General features: G+C 37.2%; 1 protein-coding gene across 4 annotated transcripts in view; it reads left to right on the top strand.

Annotated features, from left to right (window-relative positions):
- The window catches only part of sif (still life), a 1,404,800-nt gene that overhangs the window by 98,122 nt on the left and 1,291,678 nt on the right, over window positions 1–15,000 (top strand). The window lies entirely within an intron of this gene.

The raw sequence follows: 15,000 nt of genomic DNA, 5'->3' as shown, positions 1-15,000 counted from the left end.
AGTATATTTTAATATTGTTGTTCTTAAAATATTATATTTTAATTGTGCATTAATTCTCTTGTAGTTTATTTATTTCTCTCCTCATTAAGGTATTTTTCCTTTTTGGAGCCTTTGGGCTTAAAGCATCTTGCTTTTCCAACTAGGGTTATAGCTTAGTTTGTATATATATATATATATATATATATATATATATATATATATATATATATATATATATATATATATATATGTGTGTGTGTGTGTGTACGTTATAGTTTTTACTTGTTTTAAATTAAAGTAAATATATATCGTAAAACAGGTGTTACATAAGGATTGTTTTTGTTAGTGTATGATGTGCAATAATTTTTGAATGTCTACAGTAGGTAGAAAGAGTGAGGAGAGAAGAGAAAGTCTGTGTTTCTTCTTCCGGAGGTACCATAGAGGGGCCTTCAAGAGACTCTTCTGAGACCCTTAATAGTTAGTATCCAGCTCCTTGCATAACGATCTGAGAGAGAGAGAGAGAGAGAGAGAGAGAGAGAGAGAGAGAGAGAGAGAGAGAGAGAGAGAGAGAGAGAGAGTGACTGACTGACTTTAATAGACCCGTCAGATACGATATTTTCCTTGGTTCGTACTCAAACGATCCAGATTTTATAGGGCAGATGGTGGTTGGTACGAAATGGCCAGTTTTCTTTGATCTCTGCCAGTTTATCATTAGGGATTCTCTCGATGCGTAGGGTACGAGCTCCTTGCATCTCTCTTCAGATTTATGTGTGACTTGGAAAAGATTCCCCTGCGGGAATTCACCTACTTTGGGTATTTTCTGGTTATCACTTGAAAGGGCTAATATGCGCGTTAGTAATATTTCGAGTTATAATAAAGTTGTATTCACACAACTGATCATACACGCTTATTATCTTTTCAGTCTGTTATAAATAATTCCATGAAGGTCCTGTAAATCTTTCTTGGTGGTTATAGGGTTGAATATTTATCCAACGTCTCTTCTACCCTTATCAAGAGGAAAGTAGCTACTGAACAAATACAGTGCAGTAGTTATGTCTCTTGAGCGAAGAAAAATTGTTTTGTAATCTAAGTGTTGTCAGGTGTATGAGAACAGAGGAGAATGTGAGGAGAATAGACCAGACTATTCGGTGTATGTGTAGAAAAAAGGAAAAACGAGCCGTAACTAGAGAGAGGAATCCAATATAATGCTGTCTTGCCAGGCAAAGTGAAAAGCCTGTTACTCAGCAGTGACTGGATGATATGCACAATGCTCGAGTTGCAAATAACTTTGGCAGGCTTCAAAAGAAGCAGCTTGTGGTTCATAGTGTTATTGGCTGCTGTTAGGTCAACAAATACTGTCCTTGTGATTTTCCCAAGCTTAACCCCATCCTTTATATAAGTACTGTACAGATAAAATCAAAAGAACGCAGACCCTCAGGGGAAATCTTTCGTCAGATGTCTCTAGTGTTCCCATGACAAAACAGATATTTCAGTGGATTTATTAAACAGACGGGACGTAACCCACGTAATTAGTTCTTCTTACCCTCTAAATTCAAGGAATTTATCCATTTATCCAAACATGCAGATGTCTTGTAACCATTCCAAAAACCACATTATTACTTCTAGTCCTGCTTGTTTGTCTTTCAACTATTCCAACTCTTAGTGAGATGAATATTCACTTCAAGAACATCATGTCACTAGAGAATGGAACTTGTAAGGTTTCTCAAGATGATATTTAGTTTGAAATTGAGAGTTTTATGTAAATGGATATAAACTCGACACTAACTTTTATCATATATTATGGAGAGAGAGAGAGAGAGAGAGAGAGAGAGAGAGAGAGAGAGAGAGAGAGAGAATTGGTATGAGTGAAAAGGGGTGGAAGAGTCTGAGGGTGATAAGAGTGAGAAAAGATGAGAAAGGTAGAGTAGTGAGAGTCAAAGAAGAGCGGAGGGCCAAAATGCTCATTCCATACCTGTTATGTTACAGGTGGACTCTTTATATTAGTTGATAGGTTGACCCTGTGTTATCCATTTCGGTGTTAGAATTACAAACTTGATCTCTAAACAAGCTAATATTATCTAGTTACGAGAAGCTGTTGCGCTACGTCTTTAAAGTGTGATTTGTATATATATATATATATATATATATATATATATATATATATATATATATATATATACTGTATATATATATCACAAGCACACGTGATTTCAATCAATGTAAATATCACCCATGAATGGCGTTTAATACCGAACTCTATCTTGGGAATATATATCCACTTGGAATTCATTTTATGGTAACAGCTTCTGGCCGGGTGGAGATTCGAACCCCCACCTTTTCGGCTGGAAACCATGCCTGCGACGACTCTACCGGCTGAGCTTCCACCTGTTCGGATGGAAACCATGCCTGCGGCGACTCTACCGGCTGAACTTTCACCTGTTCGGCTGGAAACCATGCCTGCGGCGACTCTACCGGCTGAGCTTCCACCTGTTCGGCTGGAAACCATGCCTGCGACGACTCTACCGGCTGAGCTTTCACCTGTTCGGCTGGAAACCATGCCTGCGACGACTCTACCGGCTGAGCTTCCACCTGTTCGGCTGGAAACCATGCCTGCGACGACTCTACCGGCTGAGCTTCCACCTGTTCGGCTGGAAACCATGCCTGCGACGACTCTACCTCTTGATAGCTCAGTCGGTAGAATCGTCAAAGGCATGGTTTCCAGCCGAACAGGTGGGGGTTCGAATCTCCACCCGGCCAGAAGCCGTTATCATAAAATGAATTCCAAGTTGATATATATTTTGAATTTACAGTATATCAAAGTACACTGGCATCACGAACTTCAGATTATGTACGCTGGCATCACGAATTCTGTTTGGTTGACTATGTTGACATGTCAGTTCCAAGTCGTTTGGTGAGGAAACAGAGTTATTTTCTTTTTATAACCCCTTCCCCCTTCCTCAGCATATCTTTCTAATTATTGCTTTCCCAGAATTTAAATTTCCACCTAATTACTGTGCAAGAAGATGAGAACTGCAGGATTGCATTATTTTGGAGTAAATGGAGATCGTGGTGTTGTAAACAATTATCGTAAATTTATGATAACGAATCACACCTAGAATTTTAAATGAGTTTTATTTATTTTAGGAGACATTGGTAATACACAAATTGGGATGTTGAGGACTCGCTGTCCTCGACTTACAACCATAGATACTACTGTATAAGTTTAGCTGCGTTCCAGCTTCGTCCCCCATAATTTTCACCATAGATGAGATCAAGTGTTCCTTCTATAGCAGTTATATTTTCGTAGTTATGCAGATTTTAGTTGATAGAAAAATTAGAGATAAGTTTTTGATGAAAAATCGGTGTGCTAAAATATCCTTTTGGATTCATGAGTATTTGCCTCTGTTTTATTTGGTATTGTTAAGATATGAATAGTGATGAATTCCTCTATATAGTGAACATCACTAAATAAATATTTGTTTTTGCTCTTTTGAAATGTTTCGAGGCAATGATAAATGTTAGAGATTACTCAAAAGGTCAAATTGTTTTCGTCATGGTCAACTTGGGTGATAACGTTTTCCGATAAATAGATCAAATATAATTACAATTATTATTTTCTTTGTCAACCCTCTAGTTAAGCATTTGTGTGACGAGAGACTGATAGATAAAGTTGGATGTAAACTAGCAAAGATGGGGATCTTGTTTTGAATAACAGAGATTTGATTATTTACAAGTTTGTATTATGGTAGAAATAGGGTGGTGGCCATATTTGAGAGCTTCAAATTTTCTACGTTGGTCAACAGAAGTCGTAGAATCACCAACTTGCATTTAATTTGTGGTTTTTAGAAATGCAACGTCAACTAATTTTTATTGCTATGTTTTGAAGGTATGATCGATTAGCTTGCCAGCCTGGTTTGTAATGGATGAAAAATTTATATGTTCCCTGTAGCTTTTCATTATTGCTAAAATTAACATAGGTGTTGTTTAAAGATGCAATGCTCTTCATAATTTTGCATAGCTTCTTTCCATGAATTATGCATTTGGTGATTGTAATGTTTTGTTTTTGTTTAGTTATCCCTGTTATGTGTTCCCTTTTTATCGTGTTGAACATTCTTATAACAAGAAAATGCCAATTAAAGTATGTTACTCCTATTGTAAGGGATTTGCAAATGAAGCTACTTTAGCTACTATTCGTATCAGTTTTTTCGTAGTGATTTGATTCAGTTGCAAAAGATTTTTTTTTTTTTTTAGGCCATATAGTTGGGATGATCGTTTCTTAGAAGTCAAATCAAACAAGTTGTTACTCTATCTTTAGAGCACTGCATGTGTAGCCTCTACCCTTCATTTTTTTCTTTTCTTTTAAATAACGTATAAATAAAAGAATACAGTATAGATCTCTTTGTATGTCATGTAAATTATGTAAAGTAATGAGCCATGCATATTCAAAAGTTCTACGATTCGTTTATACAAATTCTCAAAATTCTAAGGAAAAAAAAAGTTTATTGATAAGATGTGATAAATAGAAATGCATGTGTAAAGTAGGTTTATTGATAATTATCTAGATTTAGCCTTCGATTTTGCAACTAGGCCCTCCCGCCCCCATAATAGATTGCTCCCTGTGTTGAAATACCAGAGCCTACTCCACCTCACCCCCCTTTCCTAGAAATTTCTTACATGCATATCACTCCACTCCAGTCTGGCATAGGCATGCTCCGTAACTCCCTACACCCACGCTTTATTAAAGTAGCCATGCTCGGATGGTGAGTTGACATTGACGTCATATATTATTATCACTAGACAAGCTACAACGGTAGTTGGAAAAGCTGATATTAAAAACCAAAGAACTCAAAGAGCTCCAGCAGGGAAAACAACCTAGTGCAGAAATGAATAGAGAGTAATGAATAAACTTATGAGAAATAATAATAAAATCAAACTGTATTAAGCTCAGTGAAACATTGCATCGTTTTGTCTCATAAAATCTATGAAATAGGACTTATGTCAACGTGTTCAATGGGAAAGCATTTGCAATGAGTTTAAACTTCCCAAGTTCCACCGATTGAATCAGCAGATTAGGTGTAATAATCTACACAGTAGGTTATTACACAATCTAATCACTGCTGGAGTAAAATTTCTTGGATGATGTGTTGAATGTAGCTGTATGGTGGAGAAGGCAAGATTGTTAGAATTAACTGCATCACTTATAATGATTATATGATGGTACATCCCGTGAAGATATGAATGCAAAGATGGTCAGTATTCGAAAAATCTTGTACAACATGCTCAAAGAATTAGCTGAACGAGTGTGTCTGATATTGATATCCAAATTTGGGATCAAGAATTCAATAGATCACTAGTTTTTTTTTTTTTTTTTCCCAAGAAGTTAAAAGGAAAATCGGCCGTTTGTGACCAGACAGGAGAACGATACTCAGATCATGGTAGAATGATATAATCAAGATAGACTGATCACCGAAAATCTCAAGACTTTCTCAATATATAAGTTTATTGTGTAATTGAATAAGAAACTGGTCTTGTTTTTCAAAAGTAAATTTGCAATGAAGAATCACACGCAAATTGTAAATGTACTAGTAGTATACTGCAAAGGTAAAAGACACATTGTCAATGCAAGGATCTTGGGTGTTGAAGAACCACATATTTGATTTAAAATCATATTTTTGATATATTTATTTAATTTAAGTTTGAAAATTACTGATGTTTGAGAATATATAAAAATATATTTGAAGCCGAAAAGTGAGAATTTTTTTTATAAGCATAGTTGATCATTTTGGAGAAATGATTAATGGCTGATATTACGTTATTGGTAATACATTTTAATCGTAATTTTGATGCTGAAAAGTCTTTATTTCCGAGAATTTATCAACAAATCCTAAATGATTAGGCTATGAATTGTGGTAATGGTACATTAGGATATATTTATTATTATTATTATTATTATTATTATTATTATTATTATTATTATTATTATTAGATAATCTACAACCCTCGTTAGAAAAGCAGGATGCTATAAGCTAAGGCTCCAGCTGGGAAAAATAGTCCAACGAGGAAAGGAAATAAATGAAGTGTATAAGAAGAAATCAATAAAGAATACTGCATAATATATATTAACATCAGTAACGACGTTAAAATAGATCTTTCATATATAAACTATGAAGAGAATCTTGTCAGTCTTCAACAGAGAAATACTTGCTGCAAGTTCGAACTTTACCCGTTTTCCCTATTCAACTGCCTGATCAGGAAGATTATTCCACTGTCTGTTCACAGCGTGAATCAAATTTACAGAATGCTGTGTAGTGTTGAGCTTTATGATGTGGAAATCAAGATTGTTTGAATCAACTTCATACCTATGTACTGCACGTGTAAGACACACACTCGTACACTGTAACGGTATTTTTTTTTTTTTTGTATATTGTCATTACCACTCTCCCCTTGCACTGATAACCTGTGTTTATGCCTGTATCAGCTTGTATGTGTCTGTTTGAATTTTTGTGATCTGTCACTGAAACAGTTGTTATAAAAGCTCACTGTCTGTTGATTACATTCTTGCTGCCCTCCTCTGGGACCCTTTCCTGGAAATCTCCGATTGGCTGTGCGAGCAAGGGGACACCCCCATAACGTACGAAGAACTCAAATCATACCTCCTAGAGCAGCATTCGTCATCACCGGCCGCCCTCATAGTGATGGGTCTCAGCAACTGTTGGGAGACCAAAAAGCTTTGCTTGCCCTGAGGGAAATGGCCAGTATTGCTCCCCTGCAACCTGCTGCTGACGGCTTTCTTCACAAAGTGACTTTGTGCCCTTTAGGTATGGCGCCTACCCGAACCTGTACGTGCTGCCATTCCTGATGTCAATATTTTGCCCATGGAGGACCTGATGATCAAAGTCGACGCCCTTATGGGCCGCCACTTCACCACCTTTCAGACCTCCATCAACGCCTCCACTCCTGACGAAGTGGACAACTATTCAATATCGACCGAAGCTGATGTGAATGCCAACCACCCACATATGCCACCCCTCGCTTATTCCCCAACTACCGACGTCTCTTTCAACCTACTGATGCCCATCGGCCGCAGTTATGCTATTACCACACCAAATTTGGGGCTGTGAAGAAATCAGCGAATGGTTGTCAGTGTCCAAATTACGTGTATGTAGGCTATCGTTTGTGGCGGTGGCCTCCCCTGTCACTAATCCTTTTTTTTTTTTTTATTTATTTATTTTTTTTTACATGACATAGGTACAGGCTTTACGATTTTTGGTAGACACAGGTGTCTGCTGTTCTCTTCTGCCAAGACCACTCTCCAGGACAATATGTAGTCTGTCTAAATCTGCCTACATCCACCTGGTAGCTGCCATGGGAAAACTTACTCCATGCCATCAGACATACAAGCCCCCAGCTAAGCAACACATACCGACAGATCAGCCCTCAGCAATGCACGTTATACTGCACAATGACACTAGCAAGCAACCGTTAACACCCCCTTACACGGCCCCTTTCCTCGTGATCCGTTGAACGCTGAAGCATTTCCCCTCAACATGCGTGGCAAAGAAGATTGGGTCTCCATTGACCGCCTAAAACCTGCATATCTCCTGCCAGATGACCCGACTATAGTACACCTGTCAAGAGCAGGCAAGCCTATTTCACATATATGTCTTTCTTAGGTGGGGAATCATCAACGCATGTGTATTACACACGCTCGTACACTGTTACGGCATTTTTTTTATATTGTCATTATCGCTCTCCCCTCGCACTGATAACTTGTTTATGCCTGTATCTACTTGTATCAAACTATTTGAATTTTTGTGACCTTCTTCCACTGAAACTGTTTTTATAAAACCTTGCTGTCTGTTGAAATAAAGTTATTTGGATTTATTTCGTCTCGGTTACCGCCTAACTGACGATACGCTCGCCTATTACTGCGTACAGGGTGTTACAGTATGGGAAGATCTGAATACCAAGGATGTTCAGAATTATGAAAAATCTTGTGCAACATGCATAAAGAACTAACTGATTGGAGGTGTTAGAGATTAATACACAAATTATGAATAAAAAATTGAATAGACAGCAAGTTATTGTCCAATAAATTAAAACGAGAGTCAGGTGCTGAAGACCTGACAGGAAAATAATACTCGAAACAAGGTAGAATGAAAGAATGAAAACATTTCTTCAGAATAGATTGTTCACCTAAACTCTTAAAAAACTTGATCATCAAGTAAAATTTTTGCGAAACTGAAGAAAGAATACCGAATGTGTTTCTCAAAAGTAAATTTGCAATCAAGAATCACACCTAAAATTTTAAAGGAGTTATATATAGTTAAAGAAACTTAAACGCAGAGATTTGGATGTTCAGGAGCCACTGTCCTTGACTTACTTACTTAGTCATACTTTAGTTAGGGTTTGAATTTCATGCGCCATAATTTACACCCTATACTAATTTTTGCTAGGGCTTTATAAGGGATTCAGCAACCACAAATCTACATTTAGGAAATTTAATTTAGCAAGGAGTATTATCATCTTCCTATGCAATGAGCTTGTTTTATAGGTCAAATCACATCGTGTATATAGTATGAAAAGTATTGGACCAAGAACACTACCCTGAGGAATACTAGGTATCACATTCCTATACTCATTATGGTGCCCATCAACAATAACTTTTTCCAATCTATTACTGAAAAATTCAGTATTGATGTTAATGATAAGACCCACATATTCTCAACTGTTTTGAGTTAAAAACTAGGGCCTAATGATTAACGCTGTCAAAGACAACACTAAAATCAAGGTCAAAGCCATGTGAACTTCCTGACCACAATAAAAGGATTGCTGTACAGCATTGAAATTATAAGAGGGGCTTCACATACTCCAAGGTCTTTGCAAAACCCACATTGCAAATTCTAGAACACATTCTTATCTTCAGCATATCTATTTAGACGTTTTGCCAAAAGATTTTAAAAAACCTTAGATAAGACGTGAGTTATGGAAATTGGTCAGTACTTCATATGGCTTAAGCTACCGCTAACACGTTTATAGAGTAACATTATCAATTCAACAACAATTGGGCAATATTTAGCATGGCTAAAGCTGCCACTAACAAATTTAACTAATGGAGTAACATTACCAATTCTTTAACAATATGGCAGTACTCGGCTTGACTAGAGCTACCACTAACACGTTTAACTAATAGAGTAATGTTACCAATTCTCCAAAATGCACAAAAAGAATCCCTTGCTAACTTTCTGAAAATAACAGACAATTTAAGAAACAAGAAATCAGTGGTCTTTATAAAAAACAAAGGAAAAATACCATTTGGATCTGCACCTCCATAAGCATCAAGGTCCATCAAGAGTGTTTTAATTTCACTGGACTGAAAAGCTAAACTATTTATTTTACCATTAGGAAAACAGGAATGAGGAAGGCCTAGTTTCTCATTACTCTGCTAAATAACAAACATTGTAGACTTAATTGTTTTCCGCTATTCGTGTTCTTGGGTTGTATTAGAAAGGATTTCTTTTATGGTTAAATTGTGTTCTTTTTCAGTTGAAGCATAAACTCTCTGAGTGACAGCTCTTAGCTAAGTATTGTTATTGTAAGCCAAATACGCCTATCAATTATGTTGACGAGGTTCTCATTCAAGAGAACAATAGTTTCAAAACTTTTATGCAAGTGTGACCAATTCAAATGCAAAATATCACTGAAAATGCCATTCTGGTCTGCTTGAGATTTTATGTACCTCTCTTACATGAGTATGTCACCTCAGTTTTAATTACTAGCGAACTTCGTTATTATTCGATGGAAATATGGCATTAAATCGCTTCGACTGTTTACTTCTTAAATACCATATGTACGATTCTTGAAGGTCGCTGATAAGAAATATTCTTTGGTATACATGCTGAATATCTTTAAAAGGGAAGGCCTGATAGTCGAGAATTAGTGATTTGAACGAGAATTGGCTACTGCATATGGTTAAGAATGAGAGAGTTTATGAAAGAAAACGCCCAAATACTTGAAAGTTGAACTCTTTGGTGAGTGGCAAGTGGTTTTCATTCCTTAACCAAAGTTATTTTGTTCTGCGATTTTTTTTTTTTTTTGTAAGTTCTGTACTTTCTATATAATATAAATACTTAAGAAATATAGAATAGGAATCGCCATGTAGCAGACATAAATTGGCTTGTCTTTACGAAAGAAAGATCGTATGATGAGAGAGAGAGAGAGAGAGAGAGAGAGAGAGAGAGAGAGAGAGAGAGAGAGAGAGAGAGAGAGAGAGAGAGAGAATTCTATTCCTGTACAAATAAAGGACATAACCTCTCAAAAGCGAGAACTTGATATTCGTAGGAGTGGAAATTGGATAGTGTTTGAGACTGCTTTTCATTGTATGATTATTATTTTCTTACACTGAAGGTGACTACAATACTCTCCACTTTAACTGCCTTACTAATGTAGGCTAAAGGTCTTTCCCACTTTCCTTCCATTTACCAACGGATGCGCGCACTCTCTCACACACACACGTTGCTGGAGAACGTTGAACTTTTATTGAAAGTGCAGCGGGTCGTTCATTCAGGCTTATGAGCGAATAAGATATATTCATATATATTAACTCGAGAGTATATTCATTTCACATCTGGCGAGAATGATCGGGATTAAGTTGTTCATTGGTCCAATCAATCGGCAAGTGACACGCCTGTTCACATGCGAGTGATGGAGTGCCAATACAGCAGGGTTTTATGTCCGGCGGGATATGGTTTATCAAAGTTTCGTTCTCTTCCCTTGTTTAGTGGACGTGTGAAACAGTCCAGGTTTATTGAGTTGTGCTCCAGAATCCCCCATTGTTTTCCTTGTTGCAAAATTGTGATGATGTTATTTTTGTACAGCATATGCGCTGGTGTGCTTCGAAACATGTTCTATTTATATTGTTGATTGGGTCATGGTTTGTGGTGTTAATCAGATCGGATTGGTTGTGTTAATGTGTGTGTGTATATATACGAATAAGTGTATTTACATTAATATTGATATATACCGCACAGAGTAGGGAAATTCTTCTGGAAAATTAATGCTGTCGAAGTATCTTCAGGGGATTTTCCCGTATTTTGAATGAAAATTTGCAGTGTTCATTGCATTACATAAAATGACGTTTGTGTAGGACGTTTTTATGGATAGAGTAAAGGTTCTTTTGTAAAATATGCCATGCTTAGCGGACATTGGATTGAAATAAGTAAATTCAAATTCCTATGAAACAATTTTTCTTCATTTTACTTCAGTGCAGGGGTTCCCAAAGTTTACTACTTGATGCCCCACTTTGACTTCTAATAAATCCTCACTCCCTATTCAACAAGCATATGTAATATATATGCATGATGTAATACTGATGGATTATAACATGCATTATACATACATACATATACCAAGGCACTTCCCCCAATTTTTGGGGGTAGCCGACATCAACAAATGAAACAAAAACAAAAAAAGGGGACCTCTACTCTCTACGTTCCTCCCAGCCTAACAAGGGACTCAACCGAGTTCAGCTGGTACTGCTAGGGTGCCACAGCCCACGCTCCCACGTTATCCACCACAGATGAAGCTTCATAATGCTGAATCCCCTACTGCTGCTACCTCTGCGGTCATCTAAGGCATCGGAGGAAGCAGCAGGGCCATTCAAACACCCCAAAACTAGAGTGCGGGGAGCAGTCACTCTCCCCCCAGCTCCATCTCTTTGTCGATGTCTCACAGGATGTAGATACAGGAGAGGGGGTTCCCAGCCCCCTCGTCCCGTCCCTTTTAGTCGCCTCTTACGACACGCAGGGATAACGTTGGCGCTATTCTAATTGTTTAATTTTTAGAGCTTTAGGAGGAGATACGTCCCTACTTGGTGCACATGGACGAAAACAAGTAAATCCTAACTTCGTAAGAGCATAACACATTTATTTTGCAACAGTGATGGTTGCATTTTCATGCACCTACAGGGCCAAATGGCTATACTATACAAAAAATATAAAAGATAACTTATAACTGTAACGCTATTTCTGAGAAAAAAAATCAGTTTTTGAAAGCTAAATTCTTGATAAAAGAAGTAAAATCTGAAATCATTTTAGTTACGACTGGGTTGGATGTCTTTTTTTCTTCATAAGATCAGTAATTCTATGCCGAAAAAAAGACAGAGCACAACACAATTTGCCTCCTATGAGCAGTCGATTTAGCGGTTTTGTTTTCAGTCATTAGGTGATAACTATGAGGCGAGGTGATGCAACTAAACGTTATTAAACAGACATCGAGCTTAAATACCAGGACTTGAGAGCAAGAAAGTCACAAATGATTCAAACAAAGTCAAACATGAGCTGTCAGGCTTATACAGGTTGGTTTATTAGCAGCGCGGGGAAGAGCTAGTGATGAGATAAAAAAGCAAAATCGTTACGCTGTAAGTGTGTGTATGAAGCACATGCGGTACAGAGTCGAGAAACCCACCAAAGAGATAAGTTATTTAAAAGGGAATCAACAGAAAAAGTTTTTCTTCTCCAATTTTTTGGACCAGCGAGATATTTCACCCCAAATTCTTCCAATTTTAAGGTCTAGATATTGTATGTTGCAGTTAAGTCATACTGCCACTGTATCACTTACTCTAGCAGATGATCACCCAACATGTCCACATTTATATTGAATGGGTTTTGTGTTAGCACCCAAGTAACTTTGTCCATAGGAACAATGAGTTCAAATAAGTTGAAATTTCCTTCATATCTGGATCAAGGTCATTATGTTCAGCCACGAATTCATTAGGATGAGTAAACGAAAAGAAGTTCTCGGCTTGTACTCTACGTTTCCAAAAGATTGCATTATAATATGCAATAATAGTTACATTCCACCCTTGCAAAATAACCAAACTTGGCAGATGGCCTTGTGGCTCCCTTATATCAATCACGCTCCTCCCAGTTAAGGAAATACCTGCTCTACTGTCTAGTGATGGGTTGATATTTTCAAATAAGGAATTTAGATTTTAAGAAGTAGGTCTAAAGCTGACTTATTCTCGAGTTTGATGAGCCTAACTGCACTCACCGCTGTGACATTTCATGAACATATTGTTCAAGGTTTTGCCTTCTTTTTGTGGAGCGGGGCTTCGTATTTACTACAAAAAGAATTATGAATAAGACTTGTATGAAACCTTTTGGAGTAAATCTTTTAGAAAAGCAAAAATATTTATTTGGAATTTATGGCAATCCCAATAGTGATGACTAAGCATCTGAATTTCTCGTAGAAAAAATGTTGACAGTTTTTCAGCCAATGGCATTTTATTGTTATCTTTAGGCTTCAAATCTAATCCTGAGGTCTGTTGGTGTTTAGAGTAGCCGTTTAGGACAGAGCAGCTCTGGAATTCTGACATTATTCTGAATGACTCAGCTGAAAAAAGACGTTTCTTAACTTGTTTCTGGTTATGGGCTGGATTGATTTTAACGAATGTTTCAGCCAGTGTTGAGGTTGAGGTCTCGAGACTCTTAAACTCTGGCCATTGTAGAATAGGGGTTAATTAACATGATAGATTAGTATAATCTCACTGCCATTATCGAGAGAAAGAAAAACTCGTCGCAGAAGTCTTTTGTTAACGTTTTAAATAATGGAATGTGAATGGAAATTATGAAAATATCTTGAATGTTAACCCACACCTGAAATTTCTTAATGCGAAGTTTGTCAAGAATACTAGCTAATTTCTTACCGAGGAATGATGATTGGTAAACCTTAAAACACAGAAAAAGATTAAGAAGCCTAGTCAAACTGAAATTGAAACGTCCATGCGGCATGTTGTCAGTAAGAGAAGATTTGGTTTGTCCAAAAAATTATAAAAATTGTTCTAAAGTCGGTAAAGAGCTTTGCCTCTATTTTGATGGACCATTTTAAAATTTTTAATCTGGTCGAGTACATCTGTATTTTACCCCTATTAACTAGAGTTTGGTCTAAATTTGGCTGCTTCATTCAGCCCAAATTTTAACGTAAGAAACTGTTTTTGTTGAAAATGTTTATCTTTGCATCAGTAATTCTTCACCATTTCTTGCTGAATAGGCGTTCTGTTCAAGGGACATTAAGAATCTTAGAAAAACTTTATATGTGGGGGTGGAGATTCCATTAAGGTTTCCTATTTGTTTATCAAGATCTTAGCAATTTTTTTTATCAACTCGATATATTTTACTGCTTTTGTATCTTAGATTACAATTTTTTTCCAGTTTGAGCAGAAATTATGCTCTATAAGTTGTTCTGAAGGGTTGTTTCAAGTGCTGAATGCCACAGTTACAGGCAAGCTTCCACCATTCCAGTGCTTTCTAAGCTTGATGCCAGGTCAATCTATAATTCCTTTCCTAAGAACTTAAACTAAGGCACAGGTCTCCTGATAGGCTGTATGCTAAATGGAGGCAATTAGGTACAAGTGATAAGGCATTAAATATTAAAGGTATAGGTAAAGGTGTCTGGTTTCAGTTCCAGTATCATCAGAACAGATGCTCACCAGAACGTCACCCGGGCAAGCCCAACCCCCCACTGTGGTGCCCAACCACAACAGTATCCTCCCCAGTAAACAGCTTAAACTCACAGTCCCTGGCGGGATTGATCTACTGCCGGGCGAATACTAGGCGGATGCGTTACCACTGTACTAGCCAGGAGGCTATAGTAGACAAATATCAGATATTAGACAAATTTGGCGGGAATGCGTGTACTGACATTGAACTTTACTTTAGTGCTGTCTATGCTCTAATATAGGACTTATATAGCTTTAGTAATAGAGGCCTTGATTTTATCTTATCTTTATCTTATTCCAAAGTGAGGTTAGAACTATACTGCCTCAGGTTTCATGAGGCAGTGTTCTGGGATCTTGGTAGTATTTAGTCTTTACTATTGACATAATTGCTAGGCGAGAAAATAAGATGCAATTGCACGCATGATATTGTTATAATTATTTACATCACTTTCTAGAGGCGGAGGAAATGGGCCAGTAACTGATCTCACCTGTGGGGTATGAAGTCAAATGATACCAAAACCTTT

This window comes from Palaemon carinicauda, chromosome 1 (genome assembly GCF_036898095.1).
Source record: "Palaemon carinicauda isolate YSFRI2023 chromosome 1, ASM3689809v2, whole genome shotgun sequence".
Classification (NCBI taxonomy): domain Eukaryota; kingdom Metazoa; phylum Arthropoda; class Malacostraca; order Decapoda; family Palaemonidae; genus Palaemon; species Palaemon carinicauda.
Note: the sequence above shows the minus strand (reverse complement) of the source record. Positions and strands in the feature narration are given on the sequence as shown.